Raw genomic sequence first — 15,597 nt, 5'->3', positions numbered from 1 at the left:
ATAAAATAATTAAAAAAAAAAAAGAACAGGGAAATTTCAAAGCCCTGTCAGCTCCTGTATTACCTGAGAATGAAGCCAACTCAGTCATGCTTGACTTGGAAACTAGATTTTAATACTAACCGCCACCCGTGATCTTCATACAAGGTAAATAGAAAAGGGGAGATGTAAACAATTATCACAAAATGTAGATGCTACAGTCCACACTTCTGTAATTGGTCGTGAGTCCTTATTTGCTAATCATTGCTTCCTTTACAGGCTCCTCATTTACTGTTCCCCTTCTACTCTCTGAGTATCTTGGCTATTAAGAGGTTTTTTGTCTTTTTTTTAAAAACCTGATCAAACCAAAAACAAAATCAAAAAACAAACCTAAATGCATTGCCGCTGAGTGCATTCCAATTGACACCAAAAAAAAATAAATAAAAGGTTGCTATCAAGTCAATTCCAACTCATAGCGACCCCATAGGAGAATAGAACTGCCCCATATGTTTTCCAAGGAGTGGATGGTAGATTTGAACTGCTGACCTTTTGCTTAGCAGCCATATGATTACCCTCTGTGCCACAAGGGCCCCTTCCAACTGAGAGTGACCTCGTAAGACAGAGTAGAACTACCCCATGGTGTTTCCAAGGCTGTAGTCTTAAAGAAGTAGGCTGCCGCATCTTTCTCCTGTGGACTGACTGGTGGGTTCAAACCTCTAACTTTTCTGTTAACAGATGAGCTAACAGTATAGTTTTTCATAGTACTCTGTTATTATCCCTTTTATTTCAGTTGGGTATGTTGTAATGTCCCCCATTTCATATCTTGTTTGGGTTATTTGCTTCCTCTCGTGTTTTTATTTTTTCAGTTTGGCCAGTGGTTTGTCAATTGTTTTGATCTTTTCAAAGAAGCAACTTTTGGTTTTGTTGATTCTATTTTTCTTCTATTCTCTATTTCATTTATTTCTGCTCTGATCTTTATTATTTCCCCTCTCTGGTGGCGTAGTGTCTAAGTGCTATTGCTGCTAACCGAAAAGTCGGCATTTCGAATCCACCAGGCGCTCCTTGGAAACTCTATGGGGCAGTTCTACTCCGAACTACAGGTTCACTATGAGTCAGAATTGACTTGAAGGCAACGGGTTTGGTTTTTTGTTGTTGTTGTTCTTTTGGTGGCTGTGGGCTTCGTTTCCTGATCGCTTTCTATTTGTTCAAGTCGTGTAGCTAATGTTTTGCTTTTGTCCCTTTGTTCTTTTTTGATATGTCCATCTAATGCTATGAATTGCTTCTCAGCTTCTTGTTTTCTCATTGATAAGTTGCTTATTGAATGAATGAATGAATGAATAAGAGCTAAGTATTTTCCGATGGTCACAATACTACCAAAGGAGAGAATCTACTTTTTTTCCCCTTGTTTGGCGTTCTGATATCCAATGTAGGGCGTAGAGGTAAACTACAAAATATATCTCTGCCCTTTTTCCCATTACCTATCTGGATCCAAGTCAGTTCTAGTCAAGTGCTTGGGAATTTGTCATGTGTATATTCCTATAGGTATTTGTATCCCATTACTTTTAGATGAATCGGCCTAATTATTTTTGATTTGTTAACTCAGCACTGAGTTGTTTTAGCCTCTAATGTATAATATTAGAAAGGGAAAAAAATGCAGGGTCACAGAGTGATTTTAACATGTCACATCATTGCATTGGGTTTTTCCCAAGTGTCATGTAGATGGTAACCATTCTTTTGGAAATGAAGATTTGGGTGCATGGCCTGACAAGCACATCTGTACCATTAAGTACAATAAAGCTGTCTTTTAATGTATGAACTTTCTGAGACAGATCTGAGATCTGAGGGAGATCTGGCCCCCAGAATGGGAGTTATTGTATTTTAATCACTGAGGGGAACTCACTGGAGATGGTCAGCTTGTCCTGCTTTCCAAGAAATAAAGGACATAGTTCAGTGGTTACTCTGTGATCTTTGAAGAAGTGTGAGTCTTCACACTGAGCATGATAGATGGTTGGGGAACACTTTTTCTTCCTACTGTTCAACTTGCCTAATTCACTTACCCTTTATTGAGCCCTTTCTCTGTGTCAGGTACTGAGCTAGGAGCTGGAGATACAAAACAAGACACAAGACACAGTCCTTGCCATCAAGTATTTTATAGAGCAATGCAATGTGCTCCAGTACACGCATGTATAAATTATTGTAAATAATCATTTTACCTAAAATTAGAGTTTTTTTGATTTAGAAAGTAATTCCAATCTCTAAAACTATATATGTTAGGTAGCATTATCAACTCCGTTTTATAGAGAAAGAAACAGGCGCAGAGATGTAAAATGATGTATTCAGTCTTCTGTGGATATTAAGTTATGAAAGCCAGACTTAAACTCAGTTCTTCTGACCCTAGAGTTTTCCCTCTCAAAGGTGTTTGCATTTCAACAAAGATTAAAGTCTTCTATGAAAGCAGCAGGATTCAAACCTGGGGCTGCAGGAGATATTTGGGGTATTGTAGCACTGGGACCTTCCCAGCGTCCCTTAAATGTCAGCATGGAAGGAACCTGTGGTTCACATCTGCCTGGAAATAAGCCTCATCCTGAGGGGTAGCACCACAGCCCTGACTCCTTGGCTGTCCTGTACTGGCTTCCTGCCAAGTCAAAGGCTGTCTTCCTTTGGGACCAGGGCTTCTGATATGCTTTCTGAAGGTTCATTCCTACTTTGCATAGGATTAGGTGCAAACTCTCTGAGTAAGTAAAATAAAAATTCTCTACAATTGGTAGCTTGCTACTAACTGCTACACCCTGGAAGACGGTAACTATTCAACTGCACGTGCAGCGCACACACAAGGAATAAAAGATAAGTAGGGGAACTTCGCAGGGGCTTGGCTTCAACTGCAAATCAATTTCAGACCCCAGAGGAACTTGAAAGGACAGCCAGAGGCCATAATGTCTCTTCAGTGCAACCAATATTTACTCAGGACCCAGCCCACAACCTCCAATGTCGGGAAGGCAGCCTGCGTATAAATGCCACAGTGTGCAGTGATTTTTCAGTTACTGTGGCTTCATTCTGGTGGCAGATGATTTGTGAGACTGCTTCAGAGGCCATCTGGTTTGAAATTCTGCATTAGCTGGTATATGTTGCTTTTGAGGCTCATATATTTATCCACCGATTCAGAAAACCTTAATCCAATGCTTATTTTGTGGTACACACTGTACCAGCCACCAGGAATAGAAAAACCTAAAAGGACACTGTCGCTGTCCTTGAAGAAGATGCTAAGAGGAGACCCATGGGATCCCTTGGCAATTTCCTCATTTCCCTGAGAATATTACTATGACCCTTCACATTCTCTTATGTGGGTCTCTTCTATTTGATAATTATTGGAATGCTTTTAGAAGGATGTATCTGCTTGAGTAGAATTGCTTATGGTAAAGAAATTTGTAATCTATGGATTTATGCGGCATGACTGCTTGGAAATCTCACAAAAATTATGTAACCATCTAAGTATAAAATGGAAATGTGTCATGACCGAGATGACTTCTTGTGTATAAGTGTTGTCACAGTACACATTCCCTAATGACCTCACATGTTGCAGGACCACCCAGCATCTGAGGAATGCAGGACCACCCAGCATCTGAGGAAAAACAGTTATATAAAGAGACTAACTAAAAAGACTAAGAGTCTAAAAAGACTAAGGTGTGCCTGACCCAAGCCATGGTGTCTTCAGCTGCCTCATATGCATGCAAAAGCTGGACTAGGAATAAGGAAGACTGAAGAATTGATGCCTTTGAACTGTGGTGTTGTGAAGAATATTGAATAGATCATGGACCACCAAAAGAACAAACCAGTCTGTCTTGGAAGAAGTGCAAACAGAATGCTTCTTGGAAGCAAGTATGAAGAGACTGTGTCTCATATACTTTGGACATTTTATCAGGAGAGATCAGTCCCTGGAGAAGGGCATCATGCTTGGTAAAGTAGAGGGTCAGCGAAAAAGTGGAAGACCCTCAACTAGGTCGATTGACACAGTGTCTGCAACAAAGGGCTCAAGCATAACAACAACTGTGAGGATGACACAGGACCAGACAGTGTTTCATTCTGTTGTATGTAGGGCCACTATGAGTCGGAATGGACTAAAGGGCACCTAACAACAACAACTGAAGAGACAGAGGAAATAAGAACAACCTAGAGGAGATAGAAGAGCCCTGGTGGCACAGTGGTTAAGACCTTAGCTGCTAACCAAAAGTTAAGCAGTTTGAATCCACCAGCCACTTCCCAGACACCATATAGGACAGTTCTACTCTGTCCTACACGGTCGGTATAAGTTAGAATTGACTTCACGGCAACGGGGTGTGGTTTGGATTGGTTTAGAGGAGACAGAATTAGTGGACAAATAAGAACATTTAAAAACAACAACCTAATGCCCTCATGGAGATAAGAGAAGATACTGTATTCATGAATGTAGAACAGGGTGTTATAAAAATAAACAAAAAAAGGAGGGAATATTCAGAGTACAAAAATAGAGCTCTGGAAAATTAGGATGGTATCAAAAATGAAAACTCAATAGCTGGGTTAGAAGATAAAGTTGAAAAAAATCTCCCAGAAGGTATAGCAGAAAGGCAAAGAGATAGAAAAAAAAAAAAAATTAAGAGAACTATTCTAGGAGATGCAACATGTTAAAAATAGGGAATCAAAAAAATAAAAGAGGGGGGTGAGGAGAGAGAGAGAGGGAGTTTCAGTGGGGGAAGAAAACATCAAATAAATCAAAAAATTTTTCAAGAACTAAAGAATATCATAGCTTCCTGGAATTATGACATCAAAATTTATTCAAGAAACATCGAGAAGTTTCTTAATTTATTGTATTGTTTTACCACCCAAATTTGTATAATCACCAGGGAGAAAAAAATTAAATTTGCAATAGCCTTTAAATAATGTCAAATGTTTTTCTTTAACAGAAGGGGTTTCTAAATGCTTATTTTGAATTCATGTATTAGATGAAAAAGAAAATTGAACCATTAATGGAGTCAACTGATTTTCCATTTAAGATATCCGTTGGCACCACTATAGAACTGGCATCATTTACCTATTAATAGAACCAACATATGTGCACAAGAAAACTTAAAAAAAAAAAATGAACAAAATTAATTTAGAAGACCAGCCATTTGATCTAACTGAAAAGTCATGTTTCATAGAGTGATATGTAATAGACCTGCACTGCATATGTCAAAATGTCTTTTAAAAAATACTGCCTTTGAGCAGTGTTCTTAAAATAACCAGGAACTTTTGAAGTGGTTGCTGATGTTTCTTCAGTAAATGTGTGTGTTTAGATTTTCAGGTTGTCAGTGGTATCCCTCAGCTCCATGGCAGATGGAAAATGTCAACAAACATTTTGGGCAACTTACACTTTCATCATCAACTATCCTGAGACATGAAAATATAGTACTTAATATTTTATTAAACATGCACTTCAATTCTTAAATTGCTACTGAAAGTATTTCTTGCAAAATAAAAAGTGTTATTAAACAAGAAATAACTAAATTGTTGTAGATTTACACCAGACAAAAAAACTCTCATCCTATGAAGCAAGAGCATTCAAACTACACACTAAGTGCTCTATGACAGGGTTTATTAGTCCCTATTTTCTGCCTATATTTCACATAAACCTAACATATAATGTCCCACATTCACTGACTGTCTGCTGACTGGTGGCTTGGTGACTTTATGCATCTTACAGACCATACATAGCACAGGCCACTAAATTAAGTGGCTGGCAGAGGCTTTAATCCTTCTCTCACTACGACCAGAGGCCATAAGGAGTTAGCTAGAGTTGCTTGATTTATACCATTGATCATTCTGCACACTGTCCTTGAAGGATAGAAATTAGTTACATTACACCGGGACAGGATCAGGAAAAATGAGTTGGGCCACTGGTTATTGTCCATGTTTAATAATGTTTTCAGCTGAGAACTGCATGTGCACCTCACGTACTGTGGTGCTCGATGAGAACACGCAGGAGCTAGATATCTCTCCTTTTAGTTTATGTTAGTTCTACTATTAATATTTTTTTTTTAATGAAAAATCTCAGTCAAATATTAAGTTGTATGGGATGGTAAGACGAGATGTAAAGAAGACAGATAAATCAGGATATTTAATCATTCAATGTTACTTGCCTGATTTGCCAGAGCAAAAGCCAGATGAGTTGGAGAACATTGGCATTTAATCCTCAACTTACTCAATTGTTGATGCCAATTGCAGCTGTCTTCCAGATGCATTGTCACTACTGGAACCTGTTACGTAGCTTTTGATTCAGTAAATTGGTTTAAGTTGTATTCTATCAGCAAAAATAATCAGAAGCAGTTTGCCTTCACTTGGCAAGGACAGCAGCACACTTTCTCAGAGCTGTGTCTACAGAAAATTGATCTATGACTATGTCTAGAACCCAGGGGACTCCCATGTATTACTACCATGAATAAAGGACACAATGTTTTTGGGACCACTTACTATGTGGTAACCCATAAGGTTTACAGCTCTGAAGGCAGTTTATAGCAACAGAGCACTCAGAAGCAGATCCAAGCTGCAATGCAAGCTGCCCTACCACTTTGGCCTTATGTCACAAGAGATGCAATGCTAATTTAAATGTCTATGGCAGATAGAAAAAGAGCCCTGGTGGTATAGTAATTAAAGTGCTCAGCTGCTAACTGAAAGGTGCTCCACGGCGGAAAGATGTGGGAGTCTGCTTTCATAAAGAGTACGTCCTTGGAAACCCTATAAGGCAGTTCTACTCTGTACTACAGGGTCACTATGAGTCAAAATCAATTCAAGAGCAATGAGTATTATTTTTTTTTTTTTATGGTAGACCCCCTTGCCTTTGCGTAGATTCTAACTCATAGCAACCCTGTAGGACAGAGTAGGACTGCCCCATAGGGCTTCCAAGGACTGCCTGGTGGATTCGAACTGCCGACCTTTTGGTTGGCAGCCAAACTCTTAACCACTACGCCACCAGGGTTTCCATAGGGATGCCTTATAAAGCCTTGGGAAAACTAAAGAGTAGAATTGCAGTTGGGACCGCTAGTGTTTTAGACTACAGTCAACTATTCTCCATTTGATAGGCAGTTCCTACCTGGCTATTTTCTCTGGGTGGTATAAATAGTTAACATTCTTGAATGATAACTGGAAGTTTGACAGTTTAAGTCCTTCCAGAGGCATGTCAGAAAAAAAGGTCTGCAGATCTACTTCTGAAAAATCTGCCATTGAAAACCCTATGGAGCACAGTTCTACTCTGACATGCATGGGGTGGCCAAGTCAGAGTCAGCTCAATGGAGCTTGTAGTCTAGTAGTACCTAAGTATTGGGTGCTAGTAAATACTGACCTCTTGATCACAAGACACCAAGTGAGGATGAGACCTTAGCTGCCTCTATCAGGAAAGAGGGAATTTGAATCATAAATCAGCATTTTGAGAAACAAGGAAATGAAAATATGACCCACAGAATATGGGAAATTTTTTGCAAATCATGTATCTGGTAAGGTACTTATATGCGGAATATATGAAGAACACTTACAACCCAAGAAAAAGTAAAACAATCCAATTAAAAAATAGTCAAAGGACCTGAATACATGTTTCTTCAAAGTACACATACATATAGCTAATAAGCACACGAGAAGATATTTTCATGCCAAGACATGTAAATAAAAACCACAATGAGATAACAGTCCACACCCATTAAGATGACTAGAATCAAAAAGTTAGATAACATCAAGTGGTGGCAAGGATGTGGAGAAACAGGAACCCTCATACACTGCTGGTAGAGATGTAAAGTTGTGCAGCTAGAAGTCAGTCTGGCAGTTCTCAAACAATTAAGCACAGTGTTATTTTTTTATCATATGACCCAGCAATTCCACTCTAGTAGATACATACCCAAGAGAAATGAAAACGTATGTCCACACAGAAACTTGTACATGAAAACTCAGAGCAGAACTATGAACAACAGCCAAGAGGTAGAAACAACACAATGTCTATCAATGAATAATTGGATAAACAAAATGTCATATATCCACACAATCAAATATTATTCAGCCATGAAGAGAAATCAAGTTCTGATATATGCTAAAACATGTATGAGCCTTGAAAACACTATGCTAAGTGAAATAAGCTAGACACAAAGGGACAAATATTGAATGATCTCATTTATATGAAATACCGAAATTAGGCAAGTGCATAGAGACAGATCAATGGTTACCACGGGCCATTGATCTGGTTATCACCACTGCTGAGTATTCAACTTGACAACAGTAGAATAAGAACCCTGAGTCTCCCTAGGCATCATTCCCCAGGTGGCCCCTGATGTTGGCTATGCGGACAGATTGCATGCACTAAGAAAAAAAAAAATTTTTTTTTTTTTTGTGCATAGACTAGAGCCTTTTTGTCATGGAGGTCACTGTTGTTTTATCATCATTGGAATAGATCCTTATCCTACATATGATTTTTCCTTCCTTGCCAGCCTTGCTTCTACTTTGTTGTTGTTAGGTGCCATCTGTCAGGTCCAACTCATAGTGACACTATGTACAACAGAATGAAATACTGCCTAGTCCTAAACCATCCTCATGATCATTGTTACGCTTGAGCACATTGTTGCAGCCACTGTGTCAATTCACCTCATTGAATGCCTTCCTCTTTTTTGCTGACCCTCTATGCTACCGAGCATGGTGTCCTTCTCCAGTGACTGGTCCCTCCTGATAGCATGTCCAAAGTATACGAGATGATGTCTCACCATCCTCATTTCTGAGGAGCATTCTGGCTGTACTTCTTCCAAGGCAGATTGTTCACTCTTTTGGCAGTCTGTGGTGCACTCAACATTCTTTGCCAACACCATAACTCAAAGGTGTCAACTCTTTGGTCTTCCTTATTCATTGTCCAGTTTTCACATGCATATGAAGTGAATGAAAACACCATGGCTTGGGTCAGGCGCATCTTATTCCTTAAAGTGACAACTTGGCTTTCTAACACTTTAAAGAGGTCTTTTGCCGCAGATTTTCCCAATGCAGCGTGTCGTTTGATTTTTGCTTCTACTAGCACCACCATATGTGGACTCATGAATGCCTTATCTATGCCATAGAATCACGCCTAACACCATGCATAACCAAGAAAATGATCTTACAGAAAAGGCAGTGGGGCTATGGGCTTATGCCATGAGTTTTACTATATGCCCCATTACCCAGAAGCTGATAGCTTGACTGAAATGTGAAGTCACAGTTAGGACACCACCTGGGAGAGAATACCCTGTGAGGTAGGGGCACTCCCTCAGCATACAGTATATGTCTTATACCAGCAACGAATGTATGGTGTCATTTCCCTTGCAGACAGTACACAGTAGTCTAAGAACCAAAAGGTGCAAATGAGAATGCATCTGTAGTATTACATATTACCATTACTATTACTGTTGTTGTTGTTGTTAGGCACAGTTGAGTTCATTCCAACTCATAGCAACTCTAGGTACAACAAAATAAAACATTGCTTGGACCTGAACCATCCTTGCAATCATGCCTATATTTGAATCCATTGTTGCAGCCACTGTGTTAATTCACCTAGTTGAGGGTCTTCTTTTTTGTTTTTTTTTTTTGCTGACCCTCTAATTTACCAAGCAAGATGTCCTTTTCCAGAGACTGGTCCCTCCTGATAACATGTCCAAAGATGTGAGACAAAGTATCACCATCCTCGCTTCAAATGAGCACTCTGGCTATACTTCTTCCAAGACATTACTATTACCTACTGTCATGGATTGAATCATGCCCCAAAACTGTGTGTCAACATGGCTAGGCAATGATTCCCAATATTTTGTGATTGTCCAAAATTTTGTGATCTGATGTGATTTTCCTATGAGCTATAAATCCTACCTCTATGATGTTAAGGAGGTAGGATTATCAGCAGGTATGTTAATGAGATAGGACTCAATGTATAAGATTAGGTTTTGTCTTCAGTCAATCTCTTTTGAGGTATAAAAGAGAAAAATGAGCAGAGAGACAGGGGACCTCATACCACCAAGGAAGTAGTGCCAGGAGCACAGTGTATCCTTTGGACCCAGGGTCCCTGTGCTGAGAAGCTCCTAGACCAGGGCAACATTGATGACACGGATCTTCCCCTAGAGCCAACAGAGAAAGAAAGCCTTCCCCTGTAGCCGGCGCCTTGAATTCAGACTTCTAGCGTCCTAGACTATGAGAGAATAAATTTGTCTTTGTTAAGCCGTCTACTTGTGGTATTTCTGATACAGCAACACTAGATAACTAAGACACCTACCAAAGTTTTAAATCTCATCTCACACCCTTGGTGGGTTTATAGGTCCAGGTACCCAAGCGAGAAATATTTCCATCCATAAACACACAGTCATAGCCCTGTGAAGAGGGAGCTGAGATTGCTCCCTGGTAGTTTTAAGCTTCTCATGTTACAGAACCAACAGGAAGAGTAGATCACTCTCCTGGATGGGATGATTGATTCTGATTGCCAAGGGGAAACTGGAATGCTGGTACATAACATGAGCATGGGTGACTATATCTAGACCCGAGGTGACTCTCATGTCCGACAATAATGGTCAGTGGGAGATGGACTGGCAGCTTAATAAAGGTAGGTCCTTAGCAGGAATGAACGTTTAGGCAGCCCTGAAGAGGCTTAAAAGGAGCCCTGGTGGCACTGGGATTAAAGCAGTCAGCCGCTAACAGAGAAGTTAGAGGTTTGAACCCCAGTCAGTCCACAGTAGAATGATGTGGCAGTCTGCTTCTTTAAGATTAAAACAGCCTTGGAAACCCCATGGGATAGTTCTACTCTGTCTTATAAGGTCGCTGTCAGTTGGAAGGAGCCCTTGTGGCACAGTGGGTAATCATATGGCTGCTAAGCGAAAGGTCAGCAGTTCAAATCTACCATCCACTCCTTGGAAAACATATGGGGCAGTTCTACTCTCCTATGGGGTCGCTATAAGTTGGAATTGACTTGATGGCAATGGTTTTATTTTATTTTTTTTTTTGGTGTCAGTCAGAACGGACTCAGCAGCAATGCATTGAGGTTTGTTTTTTGATTTTGTTTTTGGTTTGATCAGGTTTTTAAAAAAAAGACAAAAAAACCTCTTAATAGCCAAGATACTCAGAGAGTAGAAGGGAAACAGTAAATGAGGAGCCTGTAAAGGAAGCAATGATTAGCAAATAAGGACTCACGACCAATTACAGAAGTGTGGACTGTAGCATCTACATTTTGTGATAATTGTTTACATCTCCCCTTTTCTATTTACCTTGTATGAAGATCACGGGTGGCGGTTAGTATTAAAATCTAGTTTCCAAGTCAAGCATGACTGAGTTGGCTTCATTCTCAGGTAATACAGGAGCTGACAGGGCTTTGAAATTTCCCTGTTCTTTTTTTTTTTTAATTATTTTATCCAAATGAAAGAAAAGACTAGATGGACTGCACTGGATGTTTTCCATCTGCCTCTCCAGATCCACTCTCCACCTTTTTCCGCCTTGATCTGCACAAGGAGGATGGACACTCACACCCACAACACCTGTGCTCCTTCGTCCTCAAGCTTTCAAAAGACTGAGCCAATAGGACATACCTACAGGAACTTGAAGGGTAGAAGGAGAGAGAGGCAGGGCTTCCAACTGTTTCATTCTGGTTCTAACTCCTGCTGAAACTTTGCATTTCTAGTAAGTTCCCAGGCGATGCTAATGCTGCTGGTTAGGGACCAATTCTGAGAACCACTAACCCCCTGCTGTCGTCCAGCCACACCCAAACCAGACTCACTGATATCACATCAATTCCAACTGACAGCAGCCCTATAGAACAGAGTAGAACTGCCCCCATGGGGTTTCCAAGGCTATAACTCTTTACAGAAGCGGACTGCCACATCTTTCTTCCTTGGAGCAGCTGGTGGGTTGGATCCACCGACCCTTCAGGTAGCAGTTGAGCACTTTACCACTGTGTCGCCAGGGCTGCTTTACTAGTAGAGCAGTGGCTCTAAAATTTACTACATATAAGAATCACTGGGGGATCTTGTTAAAATGCAGATTCCAATTCAATCTATCTGGGGTGAAAATGCAAATTCTCAGCAGGGGTTCGAGCTGGGAAGAACTGGTTCAAAGGCTTGGAGAGATGCTGGGGTATTTCTTCTCTCACTCCCTTCCTGCCTTACCAGTGGCAGTGACCGTGTTCTTCTACCTATGGCCACTGCTCCCGTGAGGCAGCCTGTGTCACCGCCACAGCTCTTGCTGAAGTCAACAAGGCTGACAGCCTGATTTCAGATACTCTCCCTCCAGAAATGGGAAATAAAAAATTTCTCTTCTAAGAACAAACACATCTGTCTTGGAAGAAATACAGCCAGAATGCTTCTTAGCAGCAAAGATGGCGAAGACTTCGTCTCCATACTTTGGACATGTTTTCAGGAGGGCTCAGTCCTTGGAGAAGGACATCATGCTTGGTAAGGTAGAGGGTCAGTGAAAGAGAGGAAGACCCTCATGGAGGTGGATTGACACAGTAGCTGCAACAATGGGCTCAAACATAACAATTGTGAGGATGGCACAGGACTGGGCAGTGTTTCGTTCTGTTGTACATAGGGTTGCTATGAGTCGGAACTGACTCGATGGTATCTAACAACAACAACATAAGCCATCCAGTTTGTGGTACATTGTCCAGCAGCCTAGGAAACTAATACGGGTAGTAATATCCAACGGAGTGTTCTGAAAGCAGTACTGGACACAGATCCTGAGTGGGTCAGTCAGTAGCTCCTGCAGGTGCCCAGGGACGCCCCTTCTCCACTCTCAGCACTAACGGGTTTTAACATGTCCCCTCCTGCCCAGACATGTCAAGTCTCGCTCCTTGTGGTACCAGCTGGCTGTTAGGCAGGAAGTAGCTAAGTAATTTATACTTACGTGTGAATGATTGTCAAGACTCACTGCATTTAACATCCTAGAGTTACCTGTTTTTAAAAGCGAAGTTTTATTACCCAAAGGAATTAAACACTGATAGGAGCCCTGCAGTTGACACTTAGACTGACCTGAAGAGAGAACAGGAGATAATATCTCTTCATTGACCCTCACAAATTGAGTTGAAAAATGACCACCTGTAGTAAATCAGATCTGGGTTCTAATCCCAGTTTTTACTACGGAAGAAAGTAGGTAAATGAAAGTCTTCCAGTGTCCGTTTCTGAGTTCATTAGATGGCAAGAGTCGTCTGTTCTATTGAGCACCAATCACCTGTTCAAACTTGCTTAAGTATCTGTGTTCCACACTTGAGTGTGAACATTTTAGGACATTTTAAGCCTCATTCAGAGTCCAGCACAGGGGAGGACATGCTGCAGGCACTCAGTAGATATTTGTCGGGCAGTCCACGAATATGGAAGGGATTCGTAAGCTGCAAAGTGCCACCCATGCCCCAGCTATAGCAATACCGATCATTATTACTCCACCTCTGAAGAGCACAAATCCTCCACTGACGGATGCTGATGCTGGAGATACAGGCTAAGGGGTGAGTTGGCCAGGGCAGGAGAGCTGCAGCTGATTTCTGTTAGGACCCTTATTTAGTGCTGATTCCTAAGGCCAGATGAAAAGAATCCCAATCTCAGGCCTTCTTCAGGCCATGGAGCCCAGGTTTGGGAGGTGGCTGATAATGGTGACAATCCCACCAGAGCTCTTTGAGGAGTGCTAGGGGTGCCAGGAATAGTAATGGAAGCGGCCCTAGACATACCCCTTTCTGGGAGACTTTCAAGCTATGCTTCCAGGGAAGTGGAATCTTGCTATTTTGTGCCTTTGACTCCTTAGAGTGTGGTTGGCAAGTAGGATTCTGTTTTTCAGAAAATTTTTCCTCTTTTATAGGAGAACACCAGTGGAATGTCAAGAAGTAGAGGGCAGAGTTAGGTACCCCTTTAGCTGCCCTTTCAGAGGGGGCTCAGCCTCTCAGACGGCACCACCCCCTCACCAAGGGTCACCCAAACTGGCGGGGGTTCCCAGCAGCTTCTTCTCCCCGCCTCCCCAGCCCTCACCCTCTGCCCCAGCGGCGCCCACGCAGCGCGCAGCTCCTTTTGCCACAGAGGCCTCCAGGTGCCCAGGGCGAAGGCGGAGCCCAGCTTGCAGCTGCCTCCCTAGCGCCAAAAAGGACCACCACGCCCCACCCACCGGGGGCCCGTCAGCCCCTGGGGGCCCCAGCGTCTCAAGCCTTCCGGGCCTCCACGCTGCTTCCTCTCTGCCGGCTAGGCGCAAAGCCTGCGATTCGGTAGCAGAGCGCAGCGGCCAGTGGCGCACGCTGGGCGATTCTGGTGCAGCCAGATTCCGCACCGGAGCGCGGCAGCCCGGGAACGCGGGACCAAGGCTGCCAAGGAAGCCGGCCCCTGTGGCCCACCGCACAGCCGCCTACCGGGACTCTGGGCAGCGGCGCTGCTCCAGCTGGGTCTGCTGGGCCCTCAGTGCAGGAGGATGGTGAGTGGCCAGGAGGTGCCTTGGCGTGGGATGGCGCCTGGGGTCCCTGTGGGGAAGGCAAAGGTCCCTGAGGCTGCTCCTTCAGACGGAATGGGCAAGCAGAGAGCCTGCCTGGGAGGGAATGAGGCAAAGGGCTACTCGGTCCGGACCCTTCAAGCCACCTATTGCGGCTGAACCCGCCCTTTAGCGTCAGGTGCAGCCAGAGGAGGGAGCCTGTGGTTAGCCCTTCAGTCCCTCCACTACCTTTCCCAAGATCTCCGTCAAAAAATTTTTGAAATGAAGTCGCCTCTAGGGTGCCCTGGAACCTATTCTGCAGAGATTTAATTCTCTACCATCCCTCATTTCTCAACGTCTAACAAATGTGTCTCCAGACGGCAAGGCCAGTTTTCGGAAGACTCCATCCAATATTTTGGCTTGGTTCAGGAAGGTCTGAAAGATGAATGGGAACGAACTAGGCAAAGAGGAGAGGAGAGAGTGCCCTGGGCAGAGGAAATACCACGTGCAAAGGCCCTGTGAGTGGCAGGGAAAACGGGAAACAGGGTATCAGATAGAGTCGCTGGAGCCAAGGGTGCAAGGTGAGGCTGTTGTTCCGGATGAGGCTAGAGAAAGAGGTAGGGGCTAGATTACTGCAGAACCTGTGAGAATCGACCTGCTTTTGTTGTTCAAAGCTGCATTCAGCTTTTAACACTTTCCTTAAAAATTAGTGTGATCGGAGCTGTGTCATCAGTTCCGTTCAGAGAAGCTAATTCAGCTGTATTTTGATTTTGAAACAAAAGCCCCTTGGCTTGGTGCAGGAGGATCTGAAAGAAGAAAGCTTCAAGGCCAGCAGTTCTCACACCCATGAGAGGCTTCCAGTAAGTCCAAGCTTGGGACAAATCAGATTGATGAAGGAGAAAAACTCTGGGCTGACTTAGGGTGCTTTGTAATGATATATTTAAAAATGTCTTTCTTATTTAGCAATGTTGGGTGAAAGTAGAAGAAGACAGGGCAAAAAGAATAGTGGTGGTTTGGGGAAAGGGGAAGACCAAGAGAAAAAAGAACTCCAGATGCTATCTTACAATTTTTAGTGCTCTTTGTCCTTACTACCACTTAAAGGGCTCTTTGCTTCTGATCAAGGATGAATGTCTTATTGCTGCTAAAGACCGCTGTTAATCCTTTATTTTTAAGTTGAGATATAATTCACATAACATAAAA

Source organism: Loxodonta africana, chromosome 20 (assembly GCF_030014295.1).
Source record: "Loxodonta africana isolate mLoxAfr1 chromosome 20, mLoxAfr1.hap2, whole genome shotgun sequence".
Taxonomy (NCBI): Eukaryota; Metazoa; Chordata; class Mammalia; order Proboscidea; family Elephantidae; genus Loxodonta; species Loxodonta africana.
The sequence above is the reverse complement of the archived record's forward strand: the minus strand, read 5'-3'. Positions refer to the sequence as shown.